Below are 14,028 nucleotides of genomic sequence, written 5' to 3'. Positions count from 1 at the left end.
CCTGATGTGGGATGGTGTTGTGGGGGGTGTAGTGTTTCTCTGTGACCACCTGGCGGCGCCAGGGCATCACAGTAACTTAAGATAAAAGACTACAGGGTTTATAATCACCTTATATCAGGGGTGGGGAACCTCCGGCCCGCGGGCCGCATGCGGCCCGCCATGACCTTTCATACAGCCCCTGGGCAGATTCCCGGGGGTGGCAGTGCTCGAGCCCTCGGCGAAGTCTTGCTGGCCGCCAGCCCTTTAAATCCCTACATGCACTGTTTGCCCGTACCACTGAGCTCTCTCGCTGGCCAGTGCAGGAGTGCTCAGGACTTACTTTGTGGGCGGGTTTAGCTTCCAGCCCACAGCCGCTTCACCACTTCCTACTTACAGCCGTATGTACACGTCCGCCTGCTTTCCCTTGCTGTGTACCCGGTCTCCGGCGCTGTGTGCCCTGCGCCCGCTCTCTGGCGCTGTGTACCCGGTCTCCGGCGCTGTGTGCCCTGCGCCCGCTCTCTGGTGCTGTGTACCCGGTCTCCGGCGCTGTGTGCCCTGCGCCTGCTCTCTGGCGCTGTGTACCCGGTCTCCAGCGCTGTGTGCCGTGCGCCCGCTCTCTGGCGCTGTGTACTCGGTTTCCGGCGTTGTCTGCCCTGCGCCCGTTCTCTGGCGCTCTATACTTAGTCTCCGGCACTGTGTACCCGCTCTCTGGCGCTGTGTGCCCTGCTCCCCTTCTCTGGTGCTGTATGCAGCTCTGAGTGCTGTGATTTCTGTGATCTGCAACTGCTATCCGTACCTCACAGTCTCCCCCCAGTGATGCCTGTGCCCCCTCATAGTGATGCCTGTGCCCCCCAATAGTGATGCCTGTGCCCCCACTTAGTGTTGTTCTCTGCCCCCCATTGATGTCTGTGCCCTGCTACTGATGCCTATGTCTGCCCGGTCCTGTCTGTGCCCCCCCTAATGATGCCTGTGCCTCACCTAGTGATGCCTGTGCCCAGCGCCGACTCTCCGGCGCTGTGTGCCCTCTCTCCGACACTGTGTGCCTCCTCCAGTGCTGTGTGAAGCTCTGAGTACTGTGTGTCACCCCCAGTGTTGTGTTCCCTGCAATGCTGTGCTCCACAAGTGCTGTCCATGCCCCCAGTCTCCTCTCAGTGATGTCCTGTGCCCCCCTAGTGATGCCTGTTCCCTGCACCCACTCTCTGGCACTGTGTGCCCACTCTCCGACACTGAGTGCAGTTGTAAGTGCTGTGTGTCACCCCCAGTGTTGTGTTCCCTCCAATGCTCCCTAGTGATGTCTGTGTTCTACAAGTGCTGTCCATGCCCCCAGTCTCCTCCCGATGATGCCTATGCCCCTTCCCCTGGTGATGCCTGTGCCTCTTCCCCTGGTGATGCCTGTGCCTCTTCCCCCGGTGATGCCTATGCCCCTTTCCCCGGTGATGCCTGTGTCCCTCCTAGTGATGCCTGTGCCCCTCCCAGTGATCATTGTTGACCTTAGGGAGATCAACATATCCACTGCGGAGACACCATCACATGTTTCTCAACGCAGTGATTCTAGAGCAAAGCCCCCTGGGAAGTATGCAAATGAGAAAGCCGCGGAGACACCATCACGTGTTTCTCAACGCTGCCAGGAAACTAGCCAGGTCTTTCACCGGGAAGGAACAACCACGGGAAGGGCAGTCTCCAATCAAGGAGACCACCTATACCAAACATGGTATCCATCCACAGACAGCCGTTTCAGGGTATTTGCCCTTCATCAGTGTGGAGTAGGAATCTGGCTAGTGGGGGCAATGCCTAGTAAAAGACTACTTAAGCAAGCATTGTTGACCTTAGGGAGATCAACATATCCACTGCGGAGACACCATCACATGTTTCTCAACGCAGTGATTCTAGAGCAAAGCCCCCTGGGAAGTATGCAAATGAGAAAGCCGAGGAGACACCATCACGTGTTTCTCAACGCTGCCAGGAAACTAGCCAGGTCTTTCACCGGGAAGGAACAACCACGGGAAGGGCAGTCTCCAATCAAGGAGACCACCTATACCAAACATGGTATCCATCCACAGACAGCCGTTTCGGGGTATTTGCCCCTCATCAGTGTGGAGTAGGAATCTGGCTAGTGGGGGCAATGCCTAGTAAAAGACTACTTAAGCAAGCATTGTTGACCTTAGGGAGATCAACATATCCACTGCGGAGACACCATCACATGTTTCTCAACGCAGTGATTCTAGAGCAAAGGTCAACAATGCTTGCTTAAGTAGTCTTTTACTAGGCATTGCCCCCACTAGCCAGATTCCTACTCCACACTGATGAGGGGCAAATACCAAAAATGTTGATCTCCCTAAGGTCAACAATGCTTGCTTAAGTAGTCTTTTACTAGGCATTGCCCCCACTAGCCAGATTCCTACTCCACACTGATGAGGGGCAAATACCAAACTCCTTGATTGGAGACTGCCCTTCCCGTGGTTGTTCCTTCCTGGTGAAAGACCTGGCTAGTTTCCTGGCAGCGTTGAGAAACACGTGATGGTGTCTCCGCGGCTTTCTCATTTGCATACTTCCCAGGGGGCTTTGCTCTAGAATCACTGCGTTGAGAAACATGTGATGGTGTCTCCGCAGTGGATATGTTGATCTCCCTAAGGTCAACAATGCTTGCTTAAGTAGTCTTTTACTAGGCATTGCCCCCACTAGCCAGATTCCTACTCCACACTGATGAGGGTCAAATACCCCGAAACGGCTGTCTGTGGATGGATACCATGTTTGTTATAGGTGGTCTCCTTGATTGGAGACTGCCCTTCCCGTGGTTGTTCCTTCCCGGTGAAAGACCTGGCTAGTTTCCTGTCAGCGTTGAGAAACACGTGATGGTGTCTCCGCGGCTTTCTCATTTGCACCCCTCCCAGTGATGTCTGTGCCCCACAGCCAAGTTTATGTCTCCCAGTGATGCCTGTACCCCAGCCCCTCTTATTGAATGTTTTTAGTGAGAGGAACAAAATTATAATCTTGTGATACCCCTCTTGTGATGTATATGCCCCCAGCCTTTCCTGTCATGTATATGCCCCCAGCCCCTCCTGTCATGTATATGCCCCCTCCGGTCATGTATATGCCCCCAGCATCTCTTGTGATGTGTATGCCCCAGCCCCTCCTGTGATAAATCACATTGAAGATGTAAGGGGCATATACATCACAAGAGGTGATGGAGCATGTACATCACATTTGAGATACTGGGGCATATACATTACATTTGAGATGCTGGGGGCTTATACATCACATTTCAGACACTGGGGGCATATACATCCCATTTGAGATGCTGGGGGCATACACCTCACAGGAGGAGCTGGGGGCATATACTTCACAGGAGGGGCTGGGAGCATATACCTCACAGGAGGGGCTGGGAGCATATACCTCACAGGAGGGGCTGGGAGCATATACATCACAGGAGGGGCGGGGGGCATATACCTCACAGGAGGGGCTGACAGCATATACATGTGTAATGTATGTGCCCCCAGTGTTTCCTGTGATATTTATACAGCATTCCCAGCGTCACTTATGTGATATATATATATACAGCAGTCCCAGCATTTCCTATGTGATGCATATGCCCCCAGCCCCTCCAGTGACGTGTGTCTCCTGTGATTTATATACAGCAGTTCCTGTGTCTGTTGTGTGATGCATATGGTTTACTAATCTTATTATTACAAAGAGTTGACTGCGCTCCAGACAGAGACAAACCTGGAAAAGCAGTTGTGAGAAGCAACATGATTAGTATCACCGAACATCACAGCCGCACCAAAGAGAAGCTGCTGCAGCTACCACGGTACGGGTGAGCTAATTGTTTGACCAAATATAGCCGGGTCATTTTCACATTGATAATTTTGTGCGACCCCCGAAGGTTGATAAAAATTTCCAAATGGCCCCCGGCAGTAAAAAGGTTCCCCACCACTGCCTTATATGGACCAATGAACCTAGAAGTTAATTTTCAAGGAAGAATCTTCAACTTAATATATCTGGTGGACAGCGATATATAATAATAAACACACAGGTCCAGACCTGACAAACTTCTTTTATCAGTCATGCATTCATATCTGTCCTCCATAACCTTTAGGTTGCTTTGTACCCCTTGCCATACTGAAGAGAGCAACAAAGAAAACCCTTGATCCTCAGGAATCCCTGAAGACTCATCCCTACTGAAAGCACAGAACTTAGAATGAAAACTGTATGAACTAAAAAATGGTGACTCTTTACGACGATTGTTTAACACAAACTTAGGTGGGCTTTGCACACTACGACATCGCAGGTGCGATGTCGGTGGGGTCAAATTGAAAATGACGTACTTCCGGCATCGCATGCCGACATCGTAGTGTGTAAAGGCTCGATGATACAATTAACGAGCGCAAAAGCGTCGTAATCGTATCATCGGTGCAGCGTCGGCGTAATCCATGATTACGCTGATGCGACGGTCCAATGTTGTTCCTCGCTTCTGCGGCTGCACACATCGCTGTGTGTGAAGCCGCAGGAGCGAGGAACATCTCCTACCGGCGTCACTGCGGCTTCCGTAGGATATGCGGAAGGAAGGAGGTGGGCGGGATGTTTACATCCTGCTCATCTCCGCCCCTCCGCTCCTATTGGCCGCCTGCCGCGTGACATCTCAGTGACGCCATACGACCCGCCCCCTTAATAAGGAGGCGGGTCGCCGGCCAGAGCGACGGTCGCAGGACGGGTGAGTCCATGTGAAGCTGCCGTAGCGATAATGTTCGCTACAGCAGCTATCACAAGGATATCGCAGTTGCGACGGGGGCGGGGACTATCGCGCTCGGCATCGCAGCATCGGCTTGCGATGTCGTAATGTGCAAAGTGCCCCTTAGGCAGGGTCGGTAAGATGCCCAATCTTCCTGATTATCAGACACAAAACACCTAGGGTACGTCTCTAGACTTTTTGATTCAGAAGTTTCACCTGACTGTTAAGGGTACTTTACACACTGCGATCTCGCTAGCGAGATCGCAAGCGATCATACCCGCCCTCGTCGGTTGTGCAACACAAGCAAATCGGGGTAAGGCAGGTAAGGAGATGTTCGTCGCTCCTGCGGTGTCACACACAGCGATGTGTGGTGCCGCAGGAAGAAGGAACAACATCGCTAATAAGCAGAGAACGATTTTTGGTTTCAGGACAACCTCTCAGAGGCAAACGATTTTGACCGCTTTTGCAATCGTTTAAGCTAGCTCATACTTGTCACACACTGCGATATCGTTAATGACGCTGGATGTGCGTCACAAACACCGTGACCCCGACGATAATTCACTATCGATATCGCAGCGTGTAAAGCCCCCTTTAGATTGAGGATGGAATGCCAAAGAAAAGGATAGATGTAGACCGAGACAAGTACAAAACGCTTTCCAAAAATTTAGATACAAACTGGGTCTCCCGATCTGATGCCACATTGGAGGGAACCCCATGAAGCTTCATGATCTCAGTGGATAACACTTGAGCTAAAGTTTTAGTGTTAGGGAGAGCGGGTAAGACAATGAAGTGTGTCATTTTTCTAAAGCTATCCACCCCTACTAAAATTACAGTTTTTCCAGTGGATAAAGGAAGATCAGTAATAAAAATCCATGGAAAAATGTGTCCATGGTCTGTCAAATATAGCCAATGGAAGGACAGATCAGGACAGAGGAGAATGCGGGGTGTTAGAACACGCACAAATATTACAGGAAGACACAAAATCGACCACATCCTGACACAACCTTGGTCACCAAAAAGGACGAGAAAGGAGGTCCAATGTCACTTTACTACCTAGATGACCAAAGTGATCAGTAATAGTATGAAGTATAGTCGACATAGGAGAGAGTGAGAAAGGAGTTTATATAGTGACATGGCTGCAACAACTGAGATTAACAGCTACAAATCAATCTTAGCAGGATAGAAAAAAGACCTTAACCCCTTCAGCATCCTACTAAGGATAAGCGATGAGTGGATTCTAAAATGGATATCTGGTCAACTAAACGCTGTGATCCCCGATTCCCCCCGATGTCTCAGCAGCGCACAATACAATCGTAACACTAGCATAATCCAAAAGAGTTAAAGAAACAAATTAGACAATGCAATGATTTTAAAATAAAAATGTTCAAAATATTTTGATTTACTCAACATAAAGTAAGACCAGATAATCTCTGACCCATGTACAATTACTATCCTACATGGTATCCGTCATGCTTTCAGCAATAAGTTTGATGTTTTCATTATTGAGTTTTTGTTCACAGTACAATGGCTCCATCTAGTGGCTGAATTTGTTTATCAACATTAGATTTTTGTCTCTCCACACTTTCCATTCGTCTCCCTGTAGTGGTGCATTGTGGGAAGAAGGAGCCCATTTTCCTCCTGAACTGAGATAGTTAGAACATCCACCATTTTTTCCCCCTTCATGATAACATCGCTGGTAAGAAGGATTATGTGGTATTTGTTTGCAGCCGTCAGACTCTCTAGTCTCTCACCCCTGCTTCAGCTGATCATATAACAGGCTGGTTTAGCACATATTGTTTGTACACTATATGTACCGCCCCGCGGCCTAGGCTGCAACCGCTGAGCCGCTCGGGTCCGGGCTCGTGTGTGTCAGTGGCTCGAGCGCCTCCAGATTCGGGGGTCACATCGCTCTGGAAGGGGTGTAGTGGCGGTGCACGCAGGGGTGGTGGGGTGATGGTTTTATAAAGTTCGTGACGCCACACACGGGTTGTGGTGATGGTGGACACCACCGCTGCGGTGTAGGTACGGGGACTCCCGGGAGCGGTGTAGTGGCGCAGCTAGGTGTTGACCCCTCCGTGGGTAGGGAATGTTGGTCCCGGGGCCCGGTTGGTGAGGGGTCGGGGTGCAGGGTGCAGTGTTGCGGTGCGGTGCGGTGCGGTGCCTGAGGGCACGGGTGTACTCACTCTTATACAAGACACTGGAGGCGCTGGTAAACCAAACGGGGTGACGAACGGGGCCCGCAGCCGGCTGCAGTTTCTCCAGATAGGATGGTAATGTCCGCCTTTCTCCTGCACCTGTATGTGATCTTGGCTACCGTTCCTGGGCACTGGTAGCCCGCTCCCCGGCGTGTATGTGTCGTAGGAGCCCCTGTGCCCACAGACACTGGCTTCTTGGATCTCTGGCCTCTGGCGGTGGCTCCTATCCGGACGGGTTGGGCTGTTGCCTTCAATTGGGACTTAGGTGGGAATGAACCCCTGAGGTCCAGACCGCAATCAGTTGATTCAACTATGGTGGTGGCTTATAGCCTAGTTCGGGGTCTGAGTACCCTGCCTGGTGCTCCGGTATCCAGTTGGCTACCCGGTTCGGTTTCGGCGGGCCACTACCCTGTCCCGGTCCCTTACGGTTCCGACGGTCGTATTCCCGGTCTCCTGCAGGCGGCCACTATCGTCTGCCTGCCTGACTGATCTGGGGTCCTAGGCTCCGCTGCCCGTCCATCACCGGATTTATTTTCTGTAAAGATATAAACAGTTGAAAAACATTCAAAAAGCATTTCTTTCATTTCTTCCCTTACGGGAGGCACATTACTTGAACTGTTGCAAACGGAACATTTTTATTAAACATACGGGAACGGGTCCATGTCCTTCCGCTTTCCCACCCAAGCAACCTAGACCTTGATGCTGCCCCTAAGAAACGGGCAGCACCCCTTTTCCCCAGTCCGGAAACAGGAACCTGGCCAGGCTACCCAAGAGGGAACGGGTACGGTGTTTCGCACCCAAAAGTCATTCGGAGGCCCCATGTCCAAGGGGGCCCCTTACTCGGAGGATGGTCACCGGTTCTGATGGTGACCGGACACCAGCCTGCTCTGCTGCGGGTCCCTCTTCCAACCAGCCTCTCCGGAGACTGGCAGTTGCGGGAAGGGCAGATGGGCAATATTTACAAGCCCAATAGTTATTGGGTGGCTTGCTAGTTCTCAGCCTTGTCTTAAATGGAAAACGGGACAACATCAGTCCCAACTGGGACGGGCACTTCAGTAGCGAACGGGCTACCACAAAACAAACAGTTGGTCCCAACGGGGACTGTCACAGGGTAAAACTTCGCTGCAGGCGCAGCCTCTTCCAGTCACTTTCCCCTGTCCACCACAGTTATCATATAAATCAAATAGAATACTGGTTTTAAATGCCATGCTAAAAACCACAGATGCTGTAGATAAAGAGATTTCCTTTATTTCACAGTTCTACGCGTTTCAGAGACATCTCCGTCTCCTTCCTCAGGAAAAGAAATCATTATGATTTGGTTTTACAGCACTTCTCTCTTTGGGGGCGGAGCTTTGCTTTTGCGCCTTCACTGTTCACTGCTCGGGAAAGACGACTCGAGCAGGAAACTTTCGCGCCCAAGATGGCGGATCTTCAAATTTTTCAGCGGGACGCCGCTGACGGGAACCACAAGGCACACTTCTACCGGTAAGTAGACTGGTTCTATCCTGTTCGTGACGCCAGAAGAGTCGATGTGTACCGCCCCGCGGCCTCGGCTGCAACCACCGAGCCGCTCGGGTCCGGGCTCGTGTGTGTCGGTGGCTCGAGCGCCTCTGGACCCGAGGGTCACGTCGCTCTGGAAGGGGTGTGGTGGCGGTGCACACAGGGGTGGTGGGGTGATGGTTTTGTAAAGTTCGTGACACCACCCACGGGTTGTGGTGATGGTGGACATCACCGCTGCGGTGTAGGTACGGGGACTCCCGGGAGCGGTGTAGTGGCGCAGCTAGGTATTGACCCCTCTGTGGGTAGGGGATGTTGGTCCCGGGACCCGGTTGGCGAGGAGCCGGGGCGAGGGTGCAGTGTTGCGGTGCAGCGCGGTGCGGTGCCTGAGGGCATGGGTGTACTCACTCTGATACAAGACACTGGAGGCGCTGGTAAACCAAACGGGGTGATGAAGGGGGCCCGCAGCCGGCTGCAGTTTCTCCAGATAGGTTGGGAATTATCCGCCTTTCTCCTGCACCTGTATGTGATCTTGGCTACCGTGCCTGGGCACTGGTAGCCCACTCCCCGGCGTGTATGTGTCGTAGGAGCCCGTGTGCCCGCAGACGCTGGCCCCTTGGATCTCTGGCCCCTGGCGGTGGCTCCTATCAATACGGGTTGGGCTGTTGCCTTCAATTGGGACTTAGGTGGGAATGAACCCCTGAGGTCCAGACCGCAATCAGTTGATTCGACTATGGTGGTGGCTTATAGCCTAGTTCGGGGTCTGAGTACCCTGCCTGGTGCTCCGGTATCCAGTTGGCTCCCCGGTTTGGTTCCGGAGGGGCCACTACCCTGTCCCGGTCCCTTACGGTTCCGCCGGTCATATTCCCGGTCTCCTGCAGGTGGCCACAACCGTCTGCCTGCCTGACTGATCTGGGGTCCTAGGCTCCAACCCAGGCCCCAAGCAGAACTGAGCTCCTCTCATTCCTCTCTCCAAACTCAATCTTCTCTGTTCTCCTGCCTCAGGCCAGCAGACTCCTCGGGGGGCGTGTCTTTCTGCCTGGCTCCGCCCACCTGGTGTGCCTGTCTGACTCTGAGGGAGGCAATCAGGTCTTTGGGTTGACAGATGGTACCTTACTGAGGTGGGGGTGTATGTGGTGTGTGTAGTGACCTGTGACCCCTGGGGTGTCCAGGGCGTCACACTATACAGCCAAATATCATATGTATTTCTGTGTTGTTTTTATATGGGTGCTAATTATTTGTTATTGTGGCGCCCCTGACCTGGTCAGGCACCACTGAGTACTGCACCCATGCTGGGGACAGTACAACACAGGTAATCCAGAAGGCTGACCGAGGTGTGACTACACAGGCGCATAGTGATCAGGTCTCACACATGTACCCATGAGAGGACCCCTGGGGATCCCAGGGGGGGGCAAGCCTTCACCTTCACTGGAATAGTGGAGGGGGCCAAAAGCCTCCATCTCCTCTCAAGGGGTGTGGTAAGAGAGTCTGGTTGCTAGGTGGCGTAGGCAGGCACAAAAGGGAAAAGAGAAGGAGGAGTAAACAGTCTAGAGTCTGAAGCAGAGTGTGGAGGAGTGAGGAGCAGGAAAGTGAAGCTCAGACAGGAGCAGCAGTGAAGGTCCCAGATGTGAGCCGGTTCAGTGCAGAGTCCAGGGAGCTCAAGTGAGGAGCAGATCCCGTGGGCTGCTGTAGTCTGACAGCGTCCGCGCAGTGGCTACCAACGGGGGAGAACGGTCAACTAGGAGTGCTACCCGAAATCCATCTTCAGCTAAAGAGAGGGCACGGAGTGGGAAGTAAGGAGACTGCTAGAGAGTACCAGGCCCAAACGGGCGGCAGATCCCGAAGCGGAGATAGATCCAGCTTTCTTTTGCTAAACCTGCCGGTGTGGGGCTCTCAAAGCCCACGCCACAACACCACAAAAGCCGCAGCCACGTAGCCACAGTTAGGGCCCATAGGTCGCAGGAGGCAAGTAGCTGGAGTGGCCTGGTCCAGGCGACAAGCACACGGCAACCGAAGGGGAGAGAGGCTGCAGCATCTTCCCTGGGTGATCCCCATAGGGACTAAAAGTCGGGGTCACCCCAAACCTAAAAGGGCTAAGGAAGGCGAGTTGGTAGTCACCATCAGAAGTCAGCCTGAAGGACACCTGGTTCCCACTTGGTTCATCCCAGCTACGCCCGGGTCACTCACCCTGCCATCAACTGTGAGTAAAAACCCTGAAAGACATCCTGCCTGTGTTGAGTCATTCTGCGCCTTGTGGTACTACGCACCTACACAGGGCCCTGGGGCTTGCCTCACTCTCAGGAGGCTATTCCAACTAACTGCACTCACCATCAGCCCCAGGCGTCCCTCAACCTGCAGTGGCGGTCCCCACTGACCGCAATACTGAGAGTGGCGTCACGACAAACTACAAAGAAGGTTTCCTACCTGTGACCAGACAGATCCATCTACGTGGAGTCCCTGAAGGTAATGCACCGACACAGCGTTTGCGGGGCTCCACATCTGGCGTCACGAACAGGATAAGGACTAGACCTGTTCAGACAGGTGACCATGTGCCTGGGCGGTCCGCTTGAAAAATTGGAAGCGCCGCCATATTGCCACCATGAAAAGCGCGCTGAAAAACAACAGCAGCCCGCGCTGGAAGAAGTTGCCGCCCACGAAGAGGTGTGGCTACCCAGAGATCCCCTGCAGAGTTCTGACCTTGCCAGCTATGAGAGTGGAAGCGTCCAGAGACGGCGGGAAGGAAGGGGAGCCACAAGCCTGCTGCTGGGAGAGGAGCTGCTGAAAGAGGCAGAGCAGAAACTGAACAGCTTGCTATCAGAGGCAACGGCGAGTCCACTGCTGGGAGATCGTGCAGAAGACGGCGCAGAAGAAATGGCGTCTGACCGCAGGAACCCAGAACCAGGCTCCGCTGCCTGGTGGTATCGGGAGCTGGCCCAGTTCTGCGACCGGCTGGAGAACCGGGTTGTGGAGCAGATCCGGGAAGAACGAATGGAAATGCTGGAGATGACCGCGGCGGTTCGGGCCTATGAAAGGAGAGCCGCGCGCCGAGTGCCAGACAGGACGGCGACGACGCAGACCCCGATGCTGCCACCGGTGGGTGAGTCAAGTGATGCCCCGGCCAGCGCAAGTGCCCCGACCCCTGCTGCCACGCCCGCGGTCCCCGAAGAGGCGTCCGGTGCGGCGACGCTGAAGCAGGCCGCAGCCACGCCAGGTGCGGCCCTCCAAGCCCCAGCGGCCGCAGCGATGCCCTGCTCGGCCCACCAAGACCCGATCCCTGCAGCAACGCCCAGTCCGGCCCGCAAAGAACCGGCTGCCACCGCGACCCTCATCCGCGTCGCAGGCGTAACGCTGACCCAGGCCGCCGCCCTGCTAGGCCCGGCCCGCCGAGACCCCACCGCCGCAGCAACGCTCGTCCGCGCCGCAAGTGAGGTGCTGAACCAGGCCGCAGCCACGCCAGGCGCGGCCCGCCAAGCCCAGACTGCTGCAGCGACGTCCAGCCCAGCCTGCACAGATCCCATCGCAGCTGCGACGCCGATCCAGGCCGCCGCCATCCAGGGCGCGGCCCGCCAAGACCAGGCCGCCGCCATGCCGGGCGCGGCCCGCCAAGACCAGGCCGCCGCCATGCCGGGCGCGGCCCGCCAAGACCAGGCCGCCGCCATGCCGGGCGCGGCCCGCCAAGACCAGGCCGCCGCCATGCCGGGCGCGGCCCGCCAAGACCAGGCCGCCGCCATGCCAGGCGCGGCCCGCCAAGAAGAGATTACCTCATCATTTACCCCGGCCTGCAAGGCCAGAGCAGACACCGCTCCCCAGTCCAAAGAGGTCCCTGCTAGGAAGTCCCTGATAGGAGAGGACCCCGAATACTGGAAGCTGAAGGCTGATCTAGAGGCCCAGTTCCCACAAGAGATGGTGGATCGGTATCTGCTCCCTCCGCATACCCCCAAGGAGATTCAGGCAACCCCTGCAGCCGCGCCAGAGAGTCCACTGCCCAGACCAGCTGAGGACCACTCATCCCCAGCGCTGCCACAACCAGAGTGCAGCGAAGAACTAAGGGGGAGAGGAGGCCAGGAAGCTGAGGAGCTGACTCCGGAGCCACCAGCAGTGGATCTATACTCAGAGCCGGAGATGTTACCCTATTCCCGTTGGGATGAGGAAGACCTGACACCGTCCGCTGACGAAGATCTGCCTAAAAGTCTCACCTGGGAGTTTGCAAGCTGTACCACGCAGAGTTCAGGCCGCAAGACAAGGCGTCGCAACAGGACAACGCTGTCCCCTGCACCACAGTCTCCAGAGCAGAGAGAAGTCACAGCCAGAGACCTACAGGAGAAAAGGTTACTGAGAAGGTCCAGAGCCCAGGTCAGAGGACCCCTTTGCAGAGGAGTAGTGGAGGATTTCAACTTGAAAAGCGGATACGGCTTTATTGTAGCCCCTGGTATCAAAGAAGGGATATTTGTCAACAGAAGAGATGTGAGCGCTCATCTGCCTAGAGGACACCCTGGCAGAAACCTAAAGATGGGGGATTCAGTACAATTCACTATGCATGAAGGCGAAAGAGGACTGTACGCGCTTGACGTAGCACTATGCACCAGCAAACCTTACAGCCACCCCATGCTACAAGAAAGAAAAGACAGAGATAAAGACACAGATGAAGATCAAGAAAGAAAAGACAAGGAACCTACAGGTGAAACTACCTCAGACGACGACAAAGAGCAGGAAAGCAGCAGGTGCCGCAGCCCAACAGGCCCAAGCCCTGGTAAAGAGGAGTAAAGTAAAAGAAAGTAAGAAGTACAGCAAGTTTTGACCAGTTAAAGTTTTGAAAAGTTTTGTTTTGCAACGTTCCCAAGTTCAAGAATGTGCCCACAAAAACTATTGTGAGAAATAAACCTCAAGGCTATGAACTGGCTATAGCCACAAACTCTCGCAGTGTAAATAGTTACACCAGAGGGCACCACCGCCACCAGAGTCAGCCTGTTTAGGGGCTTGGCTCGTCTGCAACCAGGAGGAGCCCGTCCGTATATAGGGCCTTGGCTCACCTGCAACCAGAGAGCACGCCTGTTTATGGGGCCTGGCTCTCCACCACAAAGAGGGTACCTGGTCAGCACCAACTGTGGAGGCCGCCTCTACATCCTGCCAGAAGAGGCTGAAGGCGCGGCTCCACCAGGCCAGGTATGCCCTGAAAACCACCAGACCCTGGAAGCCGCCTCTACATCCTGCCAGAAGTGGCTGAAGGCGCGGCCAACGTGAGAGGGTTTTGGGTGGGTTAACGGACTTGTGGGTGGAGGGTGGTGATGTATGGTACCTGGTGGTTTTAAAAATGTTTTACATGTTTTAATGTTTTATGCATTTTAAAATGTTGTCTTGCAGCCCGAGGACGTGCTGGTGATAACTAAGGGGGAATGTGGCGCCCCTGACCTGGTCAGGCACCACTGAGTACTGCACCCATGCTGGGGACAGTACAATACAGGTAATCCAGAAGGCTGACCGAGGTGTGACTACACAGGCGCATAGTGATCAGGTCTCACACATGTACCTTTGAGAGGACCCCTGGGGATCCCAGGAGGGGGAAAAGCCTTCACCTCCACTGGAATAGTGGAGGGGGCCAAAAGCCTCCATCTCCTCTCAAGGGGTGTGGTA

Source organism: Anomaloglossus baeobatrachus, chromosome 3 (genome assembly GCF_048569485.1).
Source record: "Anomaloglossus baeobatrachus isolate aAnoBae1 chromosome 3, aAnoBae1.hap1, whole genome shotgun sequence".
NCBI classification, from domain to species: domain Eukaryota; kingdom Metazoa; phylum Chordata; class Amphibia; order Anura; family Aromobatidae; genus Anomaloglossus; species Anomaloglossus baeobatrachus.
This window is presented reverse-complemented; position numbering follows the sequence as displayed.